The sequence below is a fragment of the Manduca sexta genome, chromosome 22 (genome assembly GCF_014839805.1).
Source record: "Manduca sexta isolate Smith_Timp_Sample1 chromosome 22, JHU_Msex_v1.0, whole genome shotgun sequence".
Classification (NCBI taxonomy): Eukaryota; Metazoa; Arthropoda; class Insecta; order Lepidoptera; family Sphingidae; genus Manduca; species Manduca sexta.
This window is the reverse complement of record NC_051136.1, coordinates 4,131,851-4,152,354: the sequence shown is the minus strand read 5'-3', so window position 1 is coordinate 4,152,354 and position 20,504 is coordinate 4,131,851. Positions and strand designations below refer to the sequence as shown.

The window sequence follows — 20,504 nt, the reverse complement described above, 5'->3', positions numbered from 1 at the left end:
TCCAAAAATTACACTATTATAAGTAATAACAACGATGGCCACACTAGGCCATGCCTGTATCATTAACATCAAAAACAGAACACACATTTAAAAAGACAAAACATATACCAACTAATATAATTTTTTTTTAGATGTTCGTCAATACTTTGGGATTATTTGTAAGAATAATGCTGCTAATATATTATATCTTATCTATCTATTACATAGAGGTGATAATTTTTTAAATTTCATATTTCAACGTAAATTTTATGTTCTCCGTGCTTGTATATGTATATTATTTCGCTATTTAAAGATGCACCTACCTTGTTTATCTCTGCACCACCTTAAGGTCGACTGGAAGAAAATGCCTTTGGCATTAAGTCCGCCTATGTACTTCTCTGTATATGAAGTGTAAATAAATAAAATAAAGTAATTAAAAGTACTTTTCTTGCAGAACCGTATGGATATGATAGTGTCAGTCGGTACAATGGCTATCGAAGCTAGCGTTATATTCTTGCCGGGATTCTTGGTCGAGCTGGCTAAAAATGAAATTGACAATTCAGTATTTATATTGGCTGATCAGATATCAGAATATGAAGGTAATTTCTACTGCTAGATATTATTGCTTTTAATAATAAAATAGATTGTTTATCACGTTGGTGAACAAAGTTGCACTTATGATACGTCAAAACAATGTATAAGAATAATAATTATTATTTCTAACTTACAATTAAATTCACTTATAAACGGACATTTTAAATTACGGATAAAATTTATAAAGCTGTAGCCAGCTCAAGCTAGCAGATAGGGGGAAATAAAAGGACAACGCGTCGCGATCCTCGCCGGTGAGAACATGAGCCCTAGCTTAGCTAAACTATCAGCTTTTCAGTAGCTACCTAAGTGCTTTAGAGGCTTACCTGCAACAACTCGGTTTTTTGGAAGTACGGATGTTTATACATAGGTAACAGTTAGCATCAGGGACGGTTTCGCGCAACTATCTAGTGCAACAAGATATCCCGAGGCGTCCCATATGCGCTGAAGGCCACCGCGGGTTTTGGTTGGTATGCCGGTGTAGTGTAAACATAGAGTTAGGGACACGGTCGAATGCTCTTCTATACTCCCGAATGTCGACATTGGAAGAAAGACAAAGAAGACATTTAATTGAATATTAATACCTATAATATTAGTCTAATTATTTAATTACATTTAATCTTTACAGTATTATAATGATATATTAGTAATTTCAGATACATTATTTTTTTGTTTTGTACAATTTGCATGCAGTCTTCATTTATAATTATTATTATGGCATTTAGCTATAATATTATAAACATAAACACACATCACGCATTTATCTCCGAAGGGGTTTGCAGAGGCGCAACCATGACACCCACTTTTCACCAAGTGTGTTTTGACCCGTGATGTCATAGGGGATGAGCCTATAGCTATATCGGGCACAAATTTCAGACTTCGGGCTAATACTGACAAGAAAAACCCTAATATCACTTTGCCCGACCCGGAATTCGAACCCAGGACCTCAGAGTGCTGCCATACCGCGCATGCAGTACAACTGCGCCACCAAAGCAGTCATATTATTTAACTATTGCTATGTATCGGGCACATTGTGTTTGTGATCAATAAAAAAATATTTATGTTACAATTTATCTTTAATGATTTCAGATAAAAACCTCCGCCGTAGTGTGAACGACGCATTAGATTATATAGAGGCGTGTTCCATCAAGTTCGTCATCTGGCCAACCTTCCCCATGGATATTAGTTATGTTTTGAATTTTATAAATTTAACAGCAACTTACGTCATCGCATTATTACAGTTCAAATTTTAGCTAATTTGTATAATCAAAGCAAGTGTTGTGGCTTAGTGCTGATTTATATTTATTTTGAATTTTGGCTCGTGGGATAAATGAATAGACTTCGGATATTTGAACATGAATTTACAATTTTTTTAAATTCACCTAGTCGTTACAATAGAAAGCAAATAAAGTGTGTTAACAACGTTCGTGGCGTAAAAGGGAGGGAAACAATCCACCAATCGCGATAAAGTACGTGTACTGTACGTCAGTACTTATTCCTGTGACCAATAATAGATGTCGCATATAGTTCTCGAGAAATACAATCTTGAACAGCAAGAATGGTATTTTTAATTGTTGCTCAGTACACAAAACAGAAAAAAAACTCATTCTAGCGTTTAGGCTTCATTACTTAAAATTTAACGTTGGTAAAATATAATATTGATGTCAATAAAGTATGAAATTTAAAATTATGTTTTATTTAAACCTGCTTACATGCATTGAAAGACAGAAAAACTATTATTTTTACAGTCCCAACATAAACAAATATAATGTAACTAAATTACAAATAATAATAAAATATAAAAATGGCTGCTCGCAGTCGTGACTGGTAAGTAACCACTCAGCATAATGTTGTGATGTGGTGTCACAACAAGTGTACGTGCCATGAGCATAATACATTTTTTTATGGCAATTGTACAGTATGCCAATTTTAAGTTGGGATAATAATACTTATTAAACAAATCTTATAAGAAAATAACCATTTATAATAGGTATATCGATAAACTATGCACCGTCGTAAAACTTATAAGCAAAATTTAAGGAAGAAGTTATGGGAAACCACGCCATGAAGGATGTAATCTCATCACATCACATTTTGTGTGTATTCTTTGTGAATTATCGCTTTCTTTAACGGTGAAGGAAAGCATCGTGAGGAAACCTGCATGCCTGAAAAGTTCTCTATAGGAATATTGAGGGTATGTGAAGTCTACAAACCCGCACTAGGCCAGCGTTGTGGACTAAGGCCTAATCCCTCTCACTAATAGAGGAGGCCCGTGCTCAGCTGTGGGACAGTATATAATACACGGCTGATATTATATAAACTCAGGTTTTCAATCTCGAAATATCAATTCAAATCTACAGTAGGGATGCTACATTCCGTATTTATATTTTATTTGCACTTTTCAACCAGTAAATACGTAGTAATAAAAAAAGACAAAAATTGTTCCCACTTTGCCTCCGGAGAGATTCGAACTCTCGACCCCTGGTTTACAAGACCAATGCTCTAACCCCTGAGCTACGGAGGCTACTGTAGTTGCAATCTATTGAACGATTCTATTTCGATGCATCGATGGTGCATTGGGTGCGATTTCAGATAATATTTTCCTTTATTAACAGCTGAAAAGGCCTAAAGGATTTTTTTACACACTCATATAATATCTATATCCCCGCGTAGGCAGAGGGGCAACCATGGCATCCACTTTTCGCCTATGTGTACCGTCACATGATGTGATAGGGTGCGAGCCTGCCATTAATTATTTTTTAATTTGGATTACTATTTCTTGTCGTTGACTAAAGAATAATTGATAGAGCACAAAAATTGTTTGCGTTTAATTCGGACTAGTCCATTGAAATGTTACATTTTTTAGGCCTTACCTTGCGTTTTTTAGAGGACGCAATTTTATTTTTTTGAAGTGTAGGGGGGGTCAGTGTAAAGCTAAAACCAAGTTTGTGGGGTCGCCACCCTTGTCCCACGGCCGCAATCTTGAAAATAAGAGTTAAAATGGTGTTTACGATGTATCTCTTAAACTATTTATCAGATAAAAAAAAATTATAAACATTTTTTGTTGCAAATTAATTTTCTCTACAACTTTGGTCCAGTAACTTTTTGTCGTAGAACTATAAATAAAAAAGTTATAAGCGAAAATGTTAAGAAATTCAATGTTAAGCAATGTCCATTGCAACGTCATCAGAACGTGTGTTTATAAGGTTCATAATACTTTTTTTGTACTCTCATTACGTACAACACAAACCCGCGGTTGTCGGCTTGTACGCGAATTACTTGGATCCTGAATCGCTTTGGCAGAGATGAAGCAATCGTTCACAAATGTAACTTTTCAATGGACTAGACACAGAAATGATTAAAAAGGAATATTACGTTACACAATGTTTTAAGGAAATGCTGTCTTAGAAAACTGCAAATGCTGTTTTAAGATAAAAGAGTGAAAGCTTTACGAATTTTATAGTTTTGTATAACTTGTTGACGTCATAACCCCTGTCAATTTGAATCAGGATGGGCAGAGCAATAGTATTTATCTTTAGCAAGATGGTAATTAAAACCGCTACATTCGATTCTAGGCTAAATAAAAAATAATAAAATGAGATATCTAGATTAGCTAGTTAATGTGTGTTTTAAATTATATTTCCGGGCAGGATATGGGGTATGTTATAACTTTTTACAAAATTATTTCTCGAAGCTACATTATTGTGCTTGTTGTAATCCAGAGTAAAATTACTATTATAATAAATAATAAGACTTATACTTGTATTTAATATTATTTCGTCTACCTTTGACAGATATTTAAATATTTTGATTGTTATGTAATACATAAAGGTAATTATAGATCTATAACATAATACGTAGTTGACTACGTAATCATAATTTCATTGTATAACTGTTTGTTCCACAATAAATAAATAAAACAAGTTCCCACTCACAAAATGTATTTATTATACTAGAAAAATAACTACAATATTATATGAATGATTGTGCGTCGTTGTAGTATCTCGACGTGTCGCGTTGTATTGTGATATGTCGTGTCTTATTGTTACATGTGTCGCATTGTATTGCATCGTGAGATAACACAATTAATTAAAATTAACATTAATATTTGAATTGCAAAAGTGCTATCACAAATGTTGTGATAAATCCGATATATACCAGGAATAAACTAAAGTCCATTGGGAATTCTGGCCAAATTATAAACCTCATGTTTCCGTTCTCAATGTAATCAATCGCATCCACCAATTTTGTGTGTAATATTTTATCTGAAATTGGAATAATAATTATATAATTATTAATTGTCTGGCCCTTTCCTATAATTGGAGGACATTGTCCTTATTGAAATCAAGCTATGATTCTCAGGTAATTCATATTTATTTTAATTAATATTCGAAAGTATGATTTTCAATGTTCAGATCAAAGTTATCCATCAAATAAAAATCAGACAATAAAACAATTTAATTCATACAACTGTCATTTCTAATTTGTTCATGTTGAATTTTGTCTAAGGGCGCCTTCACGGCTGTCGCGCTGCAGCCACGCGGCACTCAGGGGCAAATTGAATGCGCTCTTAAGTCTTTTACTTAAGTGTCATTTGGGTTATAGCAATTCGTATGGATTCACATTACGAGGTTTCAGCGCTCTTATAATGTGACTAATTTGAAGGCGTTTTAAGGAATAACTTTTATGTTATAATCGAAAAATTTTATTTCTGGCTACTCAATCGTAGGATCCTCATCCTATTTAGTACATTATGTGTATATTAAAACTATAAGACTTTATACTGTCTTTTTCAAGGGAATTTCTCTATAATAATATTATTATATATTCCTACAGTTCCCGAGACCTTAATTATTTAGGGAAAAGTAGCTTTCACTGTAACAGTGTATGAAGAAACTCGATGTTAATCACTTCACGTATTGTTATGCTTTCGTATGGTAAAATTTTGTAATATAAGTCGTAAATACATGTCTAAATTAGCATCAAATTAAATACTATTACTCACCATTGCAACGAAGAAGTTGATTCGCTAAAATCTCTTTTATGCTATCCATTTGACTCATAAACATCTCGACTAAGAATGGAGATGCGAAGACGGATATAAATTCATTACATGAGGTCATAATGAAATGTGTTAATATATAAATACTCTGTAATTTCAAAAATCATTCAAATCTTTTTTGGAATTCATGTATTTATGTTTATATGCCCAATAGATCTTTAGCTGAGCTGGCAATTTAATTATGATTATCAATAATTTTATTATATATAAAAAATAGTTTGTTTTTAAATATCCTTAGTCTTAATATTGTGGTGTGACCCTTAGATGAATAACTAAATCTAGTGTGAATTTAGTTGGCTGTCGAACAGGCAAAATAATAAGAAATAGTAAATGTCTGACTGTCTCTAGAACGAAAATAAACTTACGCTAAATTCTTCGCATAATAAGTGATATATAATGACTATAATCCTGAAAGTGACACCCAGAAGTCCAAACGATATCTACAACAACAAGATTTAGAAAAAAAAATCAAATTTTACAACATGTAAATATTTTGTTATGTAATGTTTTGGGTTTACGTACCGTCATTTTAATGTACACATTACATGGTTTCAGCGTCTTCGACTGGTAATGGCAGGCATTTATGAAATTATCAACAACATAAAATTTTTCTTCCTCTGTTGCTTCTTTACAAAAAACGTCTTTCATATGGCGATGCCACAATCGCGCTTCATTATATAGCAAATGGAAAATCATAATCAGTGGAAAAAAATATGCTTGAATAAGAAACACATATGCACTATTTCCGAAAGCTACCAAAATATCAGGTGACCTTCCCACCCACACCTTGAAAGCTCTATAAATTGATTGATAAATAAAACAAAAGACTATCAAAATAAATGGTAGAGCGCTTGCTTTTTTCCCTCCAAAATATTTGTTGTCTTTGAAAGCTGAGTAGAAATTAATAAAATATTTTTCCTTCGTGACCAGTGATGCTGCCGTAGATAACAGCGCTTGAGTGATTATAGACATTTGATGCACATAAGTTGAGGTTGCGCTAAAACTCTTTGACATATAATTAATTAGATAATACATTGATAAGTGAAGTACGCATGATGTAACTCCATACATTTTTCCCAGTATTATAAGCACTTTGGAACATCTGACATCGTAATACATGCCAAGTAAAAGTCTATAACCAAGGACGAAATCTGCTGAGGAAATAATATTTAGTATTTTCATTATGTGGTTGTTCTGATTTGGTTAGAACTTGTGTCACGGGGACACAACAAACTACGTTCTCGATTTCGTTTTGAATAACTTGGATGGTAAAACTATTCATGAAGAAAACACGTTCAATACCGCGTGACATTGACTCGATAATTTTATTTTTGTATTCAATAATACTATGTTATACCAAGTAATAAGTAATCATATTGTATTTATATAATAGTAATGTATCTAGAGATCAATAATTTAATGGAACTTTATTTTTATTTAGGTATGTCGTATCGTAGATAAGAGTTAATTCTATGTCGACTATATACTACGATTAATAATAAATTCTTATTTGATATTTTTGTTTCGATGGCTCTCTTTAGTATTCCAAACAAATAAATAAATCTCAAACCACGTCTTTGTGTCTAAAAGGTAGCCAGGGGTGTAGTCAAGATATCTACTTTACACCATGGGTTTTCCATTCCATAATATGATAGGGAGTTGACGTGTCGCCATATCGGCTACATTCTAGGTTCCAGGCCAGGTATTGAGAAGAATTTATTACTTTGCCCATCCTGGGATTCGAATCTGGAATCTCAGAGCGGTGTCATGCCGCGCACGCAATACAAATACGCCAATGAACGTCTATCAAATTCCTGCTCGTCTATTCTTACTGTTAGATAGCAACGTGTAAAAACTGTGCTTTTCCAGTCATTTCGAGGCATTGTTAGACTCGGCAAACTGCAAACATAATCTATACTATTATATAAAGCTGAAGAGTTTGTTTGTTTGAACGCGCTAATCTCAGGAACTACCGGTCCAAACTGAAAAATTCTTTTTGCGTTGGATAGCCCTATGTTCGTGGAATGCTATGGGCTATATATCATCACGCTATACCCAATAGGCGCGGAGCAGTAATGCCTAATCTCAGGAACTACCGGTCCGAACTGAAAAATTATTTTTGCGTTGGATAGCCCTTTGTTCGTGGAGTGCTATAGGCTATATATCATCACGCTATACTCAATAAGAGCGGAGCAGTAATGGCTAATCTCAGGAACTACCGGTCCAAACTGAAAAATTCTTTTTGCGTTGGATAGCCCTTTGTTCGTGGAGTGCTATAGGCTATATATCATCACGCTATACCCAATAGGAGCAGAGCAGTAATGGCTAATCTCAGGAACTACCGGTTCGAACTAAAAAAATCATTTTTTATTGGATAGCCCTTTGTTCGTGAAGTGCTATAGGTTATATATCATCACGCTATGACCAATAGGAGCAGAGCAGTAATGGCTAATCTCATAAACTAGGAGTTTGAACTGAATAATTCTTTTTGTGTTGGATAGCCCTTTGTTCCTGGAATGCTATAGGCTATATATATCATCACGCTATGCCCAATAGGAGCGGAGCAGTAATGGCTAATCTCAGGAACTACCGGTTCGAACTGAAAAAATATTTTTATGTTGGATAGCCCTTTGTTCCTGGAGCGCTATAGGTTATATATCGTCACGCTATGACTAATAGGAGCGGAGCAGTAATGAAACATGATGCAAAAACGGGGACAATTTATTAGTTTTGAGAGCTTCTGTTGCGTGCGCTGCGTAAACGGTTAAAGTTATACAACAATAATGTATGACGGGATTGTTCCTCTTAAAAAGTTCTACAAAAATATATCATAAAACAAAGTCCCCCGCTGCATCGGTCCGCCCGAACGTGTTAAACTCAAAAACTACCCAACGTATTAGGATAAAATTTGGTATGGAGACAGTTTGAGACCCTGGGAAGAACATAGGCTCCCGGGAAAATATATATCGTGACTTTTATAACGGAAAACTTTAGCCCGAAAAACTTTATAACGCGGGCGGAGCCGCGGGCAAAAGCTAGTTTGAAGATAATATTTTAATATCGTATTCCTAAACTTATCATCACATCAATCAACCATCTTGTTTGATCCGACGCGATGTTCGGTTTAAGATCAGTGGAGCCATTTTTACATGCCACGACAGTCCTTGAACGTATGTGACGTCAATTACTCCATCGCACCGATTTGGTAATTTGTATGTACTTACCAGGAGTTGAATACTCATGCACCAGTAATAAAATCTATGGTATATTGATGGGATGGGACTCTTGCTCAGTATGCAAATGCAGTTGGGTTATATTTTATAGCCTTCAAAATTTATTCACGAGCGATATGGTTGCGACATATTATCATGGAGTATAATCTAATAGAGAGTGCAGAGAGTAAGTGGTAATTTCAAATCGGCAAAGAATTGGTGGCAGCTCAGGAGATACTGGCTGTTCTACAAGGAAACCTTTTGTATTTGCCTGGTCTGCGAACTGGATTTAATGTGTTTATTTTATGTCTCAAAATAAAACACTTTTTTCTGAAGATGAGATGAGATAAACCGAGAATTTTAGACATTGTGATACTTGTGTTTATTTTATTAAAGAAGATCATTATTTTATAGTCTCTATTGCAGCCTTCGTAGCTCAGGGGTTAGAGCACTGGTCTTGTAAACCAGGGGTCGAGAGTTCAATTCTCTCCGAAGGCAAGTTCTTCGTTTTAGAAACTTATTTCTCAACCTACATTATAGTATCTATTCATATTTATTACTACCTTTTAGTCGCGGCTTCTTGCGTATTAAGGCTTATTCTTGGAACAAAAAATTACTAAAAAAATTGACAATAAATTCTTGAATTTGTTGAGTTGCAGAACATAGAAAAAAATATTTCTTCTTTATAATTATTTTTAAGATATAAAAATGTACATTTGTTTATTTCAGCAATGAGGCAAGCTGAAGAGCAAATTGCTATGGAAACTGATATGAATTGAAACACTTAAAATATAATGTCCGTGATCAATGACAGTATCTCACTAGCCTAATATCTATTAGTTACATGAGAGGGACAAATCCCTGGCTCACTATTACAAGGGCCTTCGTAAATTTTTACTATTGAAAAAACGAGATTAAAATTTTCATTTTGGAAAATATTGGATCGACACTATTTCAAGGGGGGCCTTTTTATTAACTTTCAGGGTTATTGGAATTTATTGCTGAAAATGATATAGAATTATGGGATACACATAATTCAATTCGTGTAAAAATGGAACATAGAACCTTGTAATAGCGAGCTAGCGATATACTATAATTATAAAGCAGTAATCGAAAACACTAAAGCACATTAGATGTTCAGTCCACTGCTGTACACGTCCGAGCAGTGGCAGGGCCGTGTGCTTTCGGTACATAAATACTAACCCTTACAATATGTTTTATCAGATTTTGCACTCAACCGCTTGTTTGAAATCTTTCCGATGTAAATGTGTCAGGATGAACTTTTCCATACATATCAATAATGATATCAACCCTGTATAATATACTGTCCCACTGTTGGGCACGGGCCTCCTCTACTACTGAGAGGGATTAGGCCTTAGTCCACCACGCTGGCCTAGTGCGGATTGGTAGACTTCACACACCCTCGAAAATTCCTATGGAAAATTTCTCAGGTATGCAGGTTTTACTCACGATGTTTTCCTTCACCGTTAAAGCAAGCGATAATTCACAAAGAATGCACACATATTTTTTTTTAGAAAGTCAGAGGTGTATGCCATTGGCATTTGAACCTGCGGACATTCGTCTCGGCAGTCCGTTCCACAACCAACAAGGCTATCGCTGCTTTAAAGGGTTTCCTGGTTTTTATGAATAAGTAAGTTTAAAACGATAGTAGGATATTTGCTTTCACACATGTTTGCTATTAAGGCCACAATACTCTTTAGAAAACTGTTAGAATAAATATTGTAACCGATGAGAGTGCAGTTCATGCTCCTGATCAGACCCTGAGCGGTAGATTATGGAAGACACTCGACAGAGTTAATGGAATGCATTCAGACAGCCAATTTTATATCAAATGTATCGAATCCATTAGTTGGTCTCAACCGTCCTACGTCTAAACACAACTGTAACGACATGTGTCATCCATCTGACCATACTATCCTTAAAAAAATGTGGAATTTTATAAAGTCAGTGAAATTCATGATGTTACATAGACTTCTTCTGGGATTATACTATGAAGTTAGCCAGTCAACGTGTATCAAGTTTATTGTAATAATATACTGTGTAACATTGTGTGGAACACAAATAATAATAAATTTAGATGACGTACCGTTGCTTAATTTTTCGTTAGAATTTTATTTACATAACGTAATAGGTTCCTATCACCTCATATTTAATACAGCAAAGAATATAATTTATAAAGAAAAACATTTCTTCAAATACTTCTCACAACTTCAGAGCTCTGGGAATATGCAGGACAACCGGCCGAACTGTCTAATACCACTGGCTTATACAGCTATAGTATATGTTATTTATGTATTTTTTTTACTAACTATAAATAAAATGGGGCGAACCTGGAAGATTTTATTAGATATGATTTGGTACTTAGCAACGTTCGCGGATTATTATACAACAATTATCATTACACAAAGTCTGTACACTACAATGCGTTTATTGCGAATGAATTTGGACAAAGATTTAAAAGACAATTCTGCAGTTGAAGTGAAGATCGATGCTATTAACAAACTTGTAACCGATTACAGAAATGTACAAAACTCTTTGGAATCCGGCCGGTCATACATCAAGATTACGGTATGTAATTATGTATCCCATTTAAATAAGTCCACATAAAAACTTAAATGAATATGTTAGGAATTGTTTTCATAATTTTGTTAACCATTTCTATCAATTTACAGGTGTTTCATGGCATTTTGTGCGCATTTTCAAGAATTTTAATGCTAGCATGTTTTTTTTTAACTCACCCTTTTTATGTAAGTAGAGAGTTTTTTTTGGGTAACTAACATTAGTTCTAATTATGTCTTGAGTTTAATAAATATAAACAATTAACTGTTTAAGCTGTCGCATCACCTAATATTGTTGATTTTCATGACGATTTTTGAAATTTGGGTAATATACACAGCAGCATTGCTATTGGAACTGAGTGGATATGAATTAAGGAAAACTAAACTGATTTTGGCTGATTTGCTCATAAAGTACAAAGGTACGTGTTGCATTTATATTGTGTTATTAATTAAATAAGTACAACTGATAAATAAATTTGTGATATATGCAGTCACTTAGCTGGAACGAACTGCCGAGATCCTTTCGAGATTAGAATCTCGTGTTTCAAAACGACGGGCACAGTTCAGTGAAAGCTGAGTATTTAAAAATTAGATCGTGATGCTACTGTTGGTGGGCAAATATCTCTAGCGTTTGTCTTTGGACGAGTAACTTGCTCGTCACGTAACTTAGGTGGAAAAAATAGATTTCAATGCATGACTTTACTTTATTATCTAAGACCGATGAATATAATTAAAATAGTAATTTCAGTAAGGATATCATTCAACTGTTTTTTTGTGATTGACCTTTGTCACCTAGTCTTATTGCTTTTATAATATTTGACTCGAAGAAGAACCTTGGATAAGGAAATATCTTTATTAGTTTTTTTTTATTTTATTTTAGGTAGGAATCTACGCAACAGTCTGTATGATGCATTGGATTTTCTGGAAGTGTCGCCTATCATATTCCAGATATGGCCAGATATCTCCATGGACCTCAGCCTGTTCTTAAAACATATTAGCCTTAGTGCCACGTATATAATCGCAGTATTACAATTTAAATATTAACTAGTAAGTTTAGAATTATACCAATATATTATGTAATGTTTTTGATGGTGTTTGCACTTTTATTGATAGCATTGTGACAATCTCAACCTTTGCTTTTAGTTAAGTAAATTAAGTGTAAATTAGTTTATAAATTCACTGTTGTATATTATTTTTTGTTTAAAACAATATAAAGATTTTTTCTTATGTTTTTTGGTTTGTAGTTTTTGAAGTAGATTTTATGATTTGATAGATAATGTCTTAATTTCTTTAAAATCACAATTGGTTCAAACACGAGGTATCATAACCCCCCAAAGAATTATGCGTTTTCAGTTGTTTCGTCGTCGTTCGTTAGTTTTACAAATGTTTCACATAATAAGCTAATTTGATATTGTTATTCGTTTTCAACAATAGCATTAGTTTTACGATGTAAGTAAAGTTTCATTAAATAAAATATGACAATTACCACGCTTATAATTTTTTACTTTTACAATAAAATTAAAGATTATTCGATTCCCCCAATCAGCCACCGTATTTGAATGTCTTTTCCCTGGTAAATATAATATTGTTAGAAGCCGGATGATGGTATACCATTATCGAAAGCGACACACTTACTGTGCCGGGTTTTACACCTGGAATGCATTAGGTATTCGCTATCCGAGCGAATACATATTTCCACCACCAGGAAGAATACCTTATCAAAGTGCAAATATAATGAAATTTTTGTATCTCTACCTTGAAAAACTATTGGTTTTCATTACTAACAGTCAACCCTTATTTCACTCCCTTCAAGAACAAGTACGTATCTACTTCAATAAAGTCCCTTAAACTTTTTAACATTCATTGATTTATATAAAAGAATATTATTTGAAAAAAAGGTATTTTGAAAAATACCTATTTTGTATGTGCATTTTGTATTTAAATATTTTAATCAAAAATCTAATAAGGCTGTTAGATTCAACGTGAGATTCTGTAGTATTCCCTTGTTATTAGTATCATCTGTCCAGTGCATACGTGAACTATTCGTTTTTGTATTCTTAATTACAAGTTATTGTATGATGCTAGGAAGTTATTAAGTTGAAGATGACGGGTAACTTCTTTGAATAGTTACAGAGAGACAGGAGGAATTCAATGATTTCTGACAATAGCATGCCATTGATCAGATTTTTTTTGTTTAGATACAACGACCGATGGAAATTTTGCTGTGAACTTCGTATAGGGTAGTTCTAAATAATCACTTATCCTCCTTCGTATTGTGTGATAATGGGGTAATTTCGTGAAAGGAACTCATTCATTTCCTTTATACGTTTTATTAGAACGCGAGCCTGGCCATTGCTGGGAGCAGACTTATAGGCTAGTGTTTACTACCAGCAAAACCTCTACGGCTACAGAATTAAATGACTAAGACTATAGTTTCAGTAGGAGGATGGTGATGTTTCGGATGACGCAGTAGAAGCTCGTCTTTTCAACTTTCTGCCGCTGATTGTACGCATGCTGTGACACTCAGCGTCAGCTCAAAGTGCGCTCCGGCGATCGCTCACACTAAATGGCCGTAAAAATTTACTTTTTGATCTAGTCTCCATATTTAATTAGTTACTATTAGCACGTTAACCACTTCAGTAATACCAAATAGTGTTGCTCGAGCCTTCGTTATTAAGTGTTCGGATCAGAATGTGGAACTGGATTTAAAGAAGTTATTATTATTAGCGGTTGTCGAAGTTGATTTCGTTTCTGTCAAAAAGTCTTCAGTTTCGCTGTTTTATTTCAAACATTGAGACCAAATAATCACTACATATTTCTGATCCCACAGTAACATGCAAATATCCGATAAATGCAAGTAGGTGGCAACTAACGAGTGTTTTACGGTCTAATTCTGATGCAATAAAACCTCGATTCATAGTTGTCTCACCAACCACTGCACTACAAGAGCATTAGTATTTAACAATCCACAGTTATATTGCCTCAACCTCAACATCCTTAACCAAAACTAGATGCCATTTTTATTTGGTTAATTTTAGAATTTATAAATCCAATGTGTCAAAGTATGATTTTATGCTGGTAGTGGGATACATTCACTCGGATAGCCGTACCGCATGTTTAAATCCTATTTCATTTTAGAGATATTTCTGTTGTATTTTAGAAATCCACAGTCTTATATCAATAAAATTCTATATTAAATTCAATGCAAAAAGAATCATTAAAATTAGTTTCTATTACTATATAAATCAATTCGAAAAATTGACCTTAATTAAAATCGCTTAAAATAGTACTAATCAAAATGTTATAGATCAATGAATGTAAAACAATCTGGTATAATTTAACATTCTCAACTACATTATAAGTAATAAGCAATGTAAATTATATGTTGTGATTAATATTTAAACTGCAGCAAGCCGATAAAGTGAGCTGTTGCAAGGTTGAAGAAGTCGATCATCGTAGTCATGTCCATCGGGAACCGTCACCATATGAATAGTTTCAGTGGACGTACACTCATCAAATGCAGGGCGTTGTATATATGTCGACGTAGCTCTTTATCTGCAACAAAAGTATTAAACATTTCACACAATATATCTTTTTATGCAATAAAATACAAAACTAGTAGGTCAATCTCGTATTGAAATAATACAGCCAAGAACTCCTTGCAATGTTATGGGCTGATTACACATAGACATTAGAATATATAAATATAGTTTAATATTACAATACCCAGATATTTCACCTAAAATCTATCAAACCATACTAAACTGGGCTGGGACACATCTGTCAGGCAGTGAAAATAATCAAATTTGTTTGGAATTCATTATTGACACCGTGGGCAAATTACACAAAATTACTTTACTTTGTAAATCATAGCACATACATTCATGCATGCATAAAAATAATGAATATAGTTAATGAATATTATGAAGTTATCCTCTTTTGTTGATAGGCTCGAGCTAAAAATACAATAAAACGTTTGGGAGTGCCAAAAAAGAAACAATGAAATCAGTTGTCGTATACTACAAAAGCTTGCGGGAGCAATTTACGGAGAACCGGAGAATAAGGATTGCAACCGTCACTCTCAAACGTGTTCAGATTAACTAGTGAGCGTATTTTATTTATTTGTGATATTTTTATCATATCAGTCTGTTGCACACGTGAACGTGAAGTCACAAAGCCAGGAAAACGAGAAGAATTCAGATTCCACAACCCAAATTCAAATTGTATTAATACCTTGCATACAAATTAACTAACTAACTAAGCAGCGATAGCCTAGTTGGGTGTGGAACGGACTGCCAAGACGAACGTCCGCAGTTTTAAATTCCAAGGGCACACACCTCTGACTTTTCTGAAAATTATGTGCATATTCTTTGTGAATTATCACTTGCATTAACGGTGAAGGAAAACATCGTGAGGAGACCTGCATACTTTGAGGGTGTGTGAAGTCTACCAATCCGCACTAGGCCAGCGTGGTGGACTAAGGCCTAATACCTCTCAGTAGTAGAAGAGGCCCGTGCCCAGCAGTGGGACAGTATATAATATAGGGCTGATATTATTATTATTATTACACACTAAAAGTTCTGAAATCCAGTACCTGGTAATTATTTTTCCTCTTGGATTTCTGAACTGACATACCTTTGATACCGTTGAGCTGAAGGGCCAAAACCGATTTAGACGCAGCGACTTCATTTTCTATCAACTCAGCCAGTAATGCAGGCATAAATATTAAAAATGATTCATAAATTATCCCAACTATCCACATCATATTAACTTCAAATAACTAAAACACAACAAAAATGATAATAAATTTTATCCTAACAATCAAAAGAGTTCAAAATTATGTAGCTTATTACCAACGCAATGTAGTATTAAATAGAAGATTGATACAATTTTAAACTCATCATCATGAAATCATAAGACATGAAATAATATGCGAAGCCAATAGTTCTTAAATATGTGCATATCATATTAACGGTCAGCTGAAAATTAAACATAATTAATTAATAAAAATAATTTCAACAAAAAATTAAACCGCCTAACAGGGGAAGAATTTGGGTAGTGTACAGTTCACAAATTTAAATATTTCCTTAATAGCTTCCATTTGCTGTGTTGCGGCGATGCGTTCATCTCCGGTGACGATCTGACTTGCCGACTTTGTACGCTGGCAGCACATTGTTTTCGTATATTGGTAGTATTTATCTAGCTTAACTAGCAATTTCAATTAGGCACCGACTCCAAAACTGGTATACAATATAACTGTTATGTGAAATTATTTTTTGGTTTTGAGTGGTTTTTGAATGCGGTTTAATTTTTTGTTAAAATTATTTTAATTTTTTGCTTTTTTGTGTTAGTAAAAAATAGACCGTCTCAATGGCATAGTTGTGTTTCGCTCACGATACGACTATCGCGCTAAGGAGTTACACCTCTGAGTACCACTGAAAAGGGGAAAAGGTGATATATATATGTCGGAGAAGCATTATTCCCGTCGACATCATTATTAGTGGTTGCGGACTTAGTGGGCGTTATCAGGGTAAAATGCGAGCACAAAACACAATGATCAACAGATATTTTTATATTCGAATTCAAATTAAACAATATTTGTCACTTTACAATAATGAAGATAGAAAAGTGGACAATTAAGACCGAGCAGCGGGTTCAGGGCACCGATCTTACTTTAACCAACAAATATTCTCAACGATCCAACTCGATCAACTCGACCAGTCACTATCATGATTCCTTCAACGAATGTCCAAAGCACTCATGGCCTACCTGAATAGTAAAGATGGCGCCTCGACCCCGCTCGAGGCACGTGCCTGCTCTGATTGGTCGTTTCGTAAATTATAATTTTTAAATAAACTTCTATTACATTATGGCTTATGCGTAAGGTTTTAAGTAATAGAAAAATGTAACAAATCTAATAAAATTAGATTAACAATTATTGTGCGTTATGCACGCAAATAACAATCAACCGGACACATAGCTTCCTCCGACACGGCCGTCCTGACATATTACACGCCCTCGTGTAATGTTGAAGGCCGCGCGTCATAGTTTCCTGCAGAAAAGAGAGTAATATAATAGTATAGTTCGGCCACTCCTGACCAAGGAAATCGTGTACATTTTGGCTTCTGCGCGACAACTTTCTTTAAGGTATTTTCACAAAATAGATGCGCTATCATAGTAATTAGGCTTTCCGTAACCAATCTGAATCTCAATAGACTCCACATTACATACTGAATTAAGTCCGCAGTATCGAAACAGTCACCTCGTCGTCTATCGCGTTTCACATTTTTTATTATTAACAATGGCCACCTCGCCTCTTACACTACTTTTCTAGAGCCACCTCGCCTCTTATACACTTATCAAGGGCCACCTCGCCTCTTATACACTTATCAGGGCCACCTCGCCTCTCATTCTACTGATTCTACTTTTTAATGGCCTAACAAATTGGCATTTCAAAGCTTAACGAAACCATAACCACCACCACGCCTGCCAGGCTACCTTATGAATTTATCTCTTGTGAAATCCTTTAGTAACAGACGATATGAAAATATTTAGTCATATTGCTACTGGAGCTGATAATCTCGCACTACAAGAGGACCTTACTCGTTTTACAAATAACGGTAGATTAAACAAGTTAGATTTAAAGATTTAAACGTCTCTAAATGCTATATCTGTACCTTTACACGAAAGCCAAACCTCATTGAATTTACATACTCAATTGATGAAACTCCTTAACCAGTGTCAACTCTATTGAAGACTTAGGAGTAACGTTCGACTCGAAAATTTAGTTTGATATCCACATTAACAACATCATCAAGGCTGCATCTAAACCTTAAGGTTTCGTAATGAGAATATCGTCTGACTTCAACAATATAAAAACAATTAATGTTTTATACTGTACTCTCGTGCATAGCCATCTCGAATATTATTCACAAGTATGGAATCCAAATTACAATAGTCATCATATCGACAGAATTGAAAGCATTCCGAGAAAATTTGTGAGATATTTACACTATCGCTCCCATAAGTATCTTCCAAACTACAAAAAAATCACATTCATCCCTTAGAGGAACGAAGGCGCATAGCTGACTTAGCGTATCTCTTTTACATTCCGAATAGTTCCGTGAACTGTCCTGATCTACGGACAAAAATAGGATTACATATCCATACTAGCCATATAAGAAAACCAAGCCTATTACATGTACGCACTGCGAAGTAAGTTTATCATCAAAGCTCCTATATAACCAGACTCAGTAGAATATTTAATTCATTGAAAGTGTCTCGAAACTAAGAAAAGTCTTGGCTAATGCTTTCTTTTTATAATACGTGTCACTTCTCTACATTTTAATTTTTATTTATGTAATCTGATCTCTGTAATCTTCTGAGCTGCCTGTTATTACTTCTAACATAAACTCACACATATCTGTGAAAACTTTAAATTGGCCTTCAGTTATATAATTGTTCAAACTATATCTGTTTTAGCTGATAGTTTTCTGTAAAAATAAAAATAAAATAATAAACTGTCTGCTAGAATGAAAACATATTCCTTTCATCATTTTGCCACTCAACTTACTTGTGGCGCCGATGTGGACTGTAAGCTAAGAAATATCAGCTTTCAGTATGGACCGTTACACTATCGGTTGTTTTCCACTTCGTAACTTAGCTACTCGATATGTTATGCAATTTTATGATGTATCTTGAAATACTGGGAAGCCAGTAATGTTGATAACATGCCATCTCTTAAGTTTTATCCCAACCCAAGGGAAAAATTTACTCATGAATACCACTAATAATTGACCAATGAAAAACTGTACATTTTTCGCAGGTTTCACTAAATTATCCATGTAGACAATTGTGGAAGATTGCGCTAAGTCACCTAGAGCCATTGATGTATATTCTATAGACACGAACGTCCATATAAACTATTTGTTCAAAATCTTAACCAAAATGACAACCAAAACGTTACTATTAAACCCATTCATTCACTTGAACAACAAATAATTTCACTTATTTGATCAACATTTTTTTTTATTCACATCCAGGCTTACACCCACTCGAGCTCCCTTATAATGAGCGTCACTCCACACACAACCGCACGCTGTCAATGTCGAAATTCATACTAAAGTCAGGTGTACGGATCGCAGTACAGTTGAGTCGAACACAATGAGTGTACGGAACACCAGATCCAGCACGTAGTACGTATACATCGATGCCTAGAGCAGTATTAATAACTCTCTGATACATAGAGGTTGCATTTCGTAGGCCAAAATACATTACAGTAAACTCATAATGAGAGTTCTGAATAATAAATGCGGTTTTTGTATCGAATTTGCCTCTACATCTACAGGAATTTAATTAAATCCATTAGCCATGTCGACACTAATTTAATCGCACGACGGATAATCTTTGAACTTGATCACCGATTAGAGTATTAGAGTTTAATTCTCGGTTTTCTATGCACATTTGATGTGTGCCATCGCGCTGCTTCACTAAGAGTATTGGGTTAGAGAAGAGCGAGTTGTTTGGTGTAATAAATCCGGCAGATATCACTTACTCTTCAGGACTCAATGACATGGTTGCCGTTGCACGATTTTTCTAGGATCTACTAAAGTCATTTGTAACTCACCTCTTTTTCTTCTAGTAGGCGTGCCTTCAACAAATGGGTTCTTGAAGCTGCTAAGAAGTTCTATTAGTTATGTTTAAAATCATCAGGTATATCGGTATCCAAGCCAAGAAAATCAGCCACTACGTTTACTTACGTTGCAAATATTAACTAGAGAGGGCCTCGCAATTATATTAAGTTTATTGCTCGATATGTGTATACTGATAAACCTAAGGCTAATAAATTGCGTCCAATCAAAATATCACATAATACATCGCATTTTCTTATACCAATCAAAGTAACAATTGCACGCTACAATGTACCAACAAGCTTAAGAGAGACGCTGTTTCTTAATTAGGGAACAGTCAGCACCGGAATCAAAACAAAATGAGAACTGCTCACCAAATTACGTAATTATCCCAGTGATAGGTTTCATACCACATACGTCCACTCGCTTCACAACGCTCGGTACGGTGGCA

The 20,504-nt window shown here is 34.5% G+C and overlaps 2 non-coding genes across 2 annotated transcripts; one reads left to right on the top strand and one right to left on the bottom strand.

The window, feature by feature from the left end:
- Positions 1-3,021: 3,021 nt before the first annotated feature.
- On the bottom strand, positions 3,022-3,094 carry Trnat-ugu. Its single transcript has one exon. It is a non-coding gene; the product is annotated as a tRNA-Thr (tRNA).
- Positions 3,095-9,269: 6,175 nt separating this feature from the next.
- Trnat-ugu lies at positions 9,270-9,342 on the top strand. Its single transcript has one exon. It is a non-coding gene; the product is annotated as a tRNA-Thr (tRNA).
- The last annotated feature ends 11,162 nt before the right edge of the window (positions 9,343-20,504 follow it).